The following is a 2,363-nucleotide window of genomic DNA, read 5'->3' as shown; positions in this document are numbered from 1 at the left end:
TCACATGCGGTTTCAGCATTTCAGCCAGTCAGTATTTAGATCTTCATGGTGTAGGTTGTCGACGGTGCTTCGAATGTGCCGTGAATGTGCCGTGAATGTGCTGTGAATGTGCTGTGAATGTGCTAATCATCTGTTGTTCGTGTCCAGCGGCCTGCCCAGTTCCTGCCCAGCTGCGGATTGTTTCTAAGGTTTCGCAAACCGTAAGTACATTTTCTACTTCACTAGTGCTGGGCCGTACCCGGACACATTGTATCAGGCTCGGAACGGATAGGCAACGGTTCGAGTGCTGGCATTGTTAATTTAAGTGTAAGGGCATTGAGACTTGTCACCTCAATGGGCACAGGTATCGGGATTGGTTTCACAGTGTCGTCGTGAAACCAATTGTCTGACCCAGGTCAGTGGACCTTCAGTTAAATAGATATCTTAGTCGGGACGTAGGCCGACTAGGATTAGAAATATTTACGATAGTTATTTAATTACATCTGCAAATTATGGGTATGCTACCTAACTATACTTCACGTCACTTAATGCTTTTACTTTTTTTATTGTGTTTCAACTGCTTATGTTTTACTAATTTTTTTTTTCTTTTTTTTTCTCCTTTGTAGGTTTTGCGTGGCAATTTTTTACAGTTTACTCAGGCCGGTTTAACGTTTTTTTATTTCTTAAGTTCTTTTTTTGCCTTTTTCATTAATTTTATTTTTCTTTTTTCATAGGGAGCTCTGATCAACGAATTCTTAAACCGTTCTTCCGGACAATTGAAAGCTTTTGCTTTCTCTTATCACTCGTTTGGTAAATGGTTGGAAGGATTTAAACATGCAAGGTAAATTCATTTATAGTTATATGGAGTACATTGGTATAATTATTGCAATTTTATTTTTTTTAGAACAATCATCTTCTCGGGAATTGTGGCCACGAACCAAAACCATCAATCGGCACATTAGTTGTCGCTTGCACAACAAGTATTATCGTAATAATTCAAGCATAATGTATTACATTACATATTACATTAAAATAAAAAAGTCAATTGAGATTATGTAAGTTTATTTATAAAGTATGTTAATTTGTAAACATTCGTCAAATAAAATACATGTTACAAACAAACAAATTTTATTCAATTATAGACATATCTAGTTCATCATTAATATTATTTATAGCAACATTAAGGGCATGTGAGGAAACAATAGCGGGAAAAGATGATCTAAGCTCTAAAACTATTTCTTCTAGTAGATCCATTGTAGATAGCTGCAAAAACAATGATAAGCTATAGGGAAACTTTTTTTTCTTGTAAATTTAGAAAACATACCTCATTATTTTGATAGCGCGCCCAAAGCTGGAACAGTACGGAATTCTTAAGTTGGGTCTCTTTCTTCCGGTGAGCCCTTATTTTGTCATGGCAGAGTAGCGTGCTAGTAAGGGAAACTTCTTCGGCCAGTTTCCGCAATATCATTGTCATCTTGTATTTTAAATTAGATCTGCCTGCCAACTACAAACATTTTTGTTATTAATTATTCATTACATATTATTGTTCAAATTTAAATTACCTTGTTCCATTGGTGGTGCATTCCTTCGCAGTCGTTATTGGTACGCGTTAAGATGTTGAAGCATGACCAGTTCTCAGGAGTCCAGAACTTGCCCCGAATCCAATTCCGCTCCATATAATCCATGAGTGCTGAAAGTTCGCTAGGTGCTGAGCTCTTCAACGCGTCAAACACACCAGGAATTTTACCAGCTACAAAAAATTAAAGTTCACAAATGTTATTTATGACAATTAAATATAACATTTGTGTGCTATTTACCTGGAAGATATGCAAGGCATAGCAGGCGAAACACAAAGTCTCGCACTGGATTCGGTCCCTTGTTGTTGTAGAGGGTGGCAAGGTGAAGATCCCGGACCTTTTTCAGAACGGCTTGGCACCAGTGGAAATTGCAGCCAAAGTGCTGGCAATCCACAAAGTGCCTGCGGACAGCCGTAAATATAGCACGTTCGAAATCGGTCACGATCCGCTGGACTCTAGGAAGGGGGATTATATCCTATTACAATATAAAATTTATTATTTTTACATAACAAACTATTTGTAAATGAGATAGTATCTATACCTTTATCTTCTCGAAGACAGCGCTATAGTCGGCTGCTCTTCTCCTGGTCATGCAAATCTCTTCTTTCTATTCGCCGCCGGCAACTATCTTCAACTTCCTCGGCTTTAGCACCCATAAATCTTCTTCATCAATTTTATTTCAAAGTCAATATAAATATTAACTTAATCCTTTGGCATACGTCACTTGATGAGTAATGCTATGTCATGCTCGGCCATCCACTTCGGTGGTAGAATCCTCTTCTTGGTAAAGAAGTTGAGGAATTGTTA

At 37.7% G+C, this 2,363-nt stretch overlaps 1 long non-coding RNA gene across 1 annotated transcript; it reads left to right on the top strand.

The window, feature by feature from the left end:
• Positions 1–622: 622 nt before the first annotated feature.
• Positions 623–1,028, top strand: LOC130701723 (uncharacterized). The gene is made up of 2 exons (XR_009004197.1): positions 623–820; positions 884–1,028. It is a non-coding gene; the product is annotated as an uncharacterized LOC130701723 (long non-coding RNA).
• The last annotated feature ends 1,335 nt before the right edge of the window (positions 1,029–2,363 follow it).

The sequence above is a fragment of the Daphnia carinata genome, chromosome 2, assembly GCF_022539665.2.
Source record: "Daphnia carinata strain CSIRO-1 chromosome 2, CSIRO_AGI_Dcar_HiC_V3, whole genome shotgun sequence".
Taxonomy (NCBI): Eukaryota; Metazoa; Arthropoda; class Branchiopoda; order Diplostraca; family Daphniidae; genus Daphnia; species Daphnia carinata.
The sequence above is the reverse complement of the archived record's forward strand: the minus strand, read 5'-3'. Positions and strand labels throughout refer to the sequence as shown.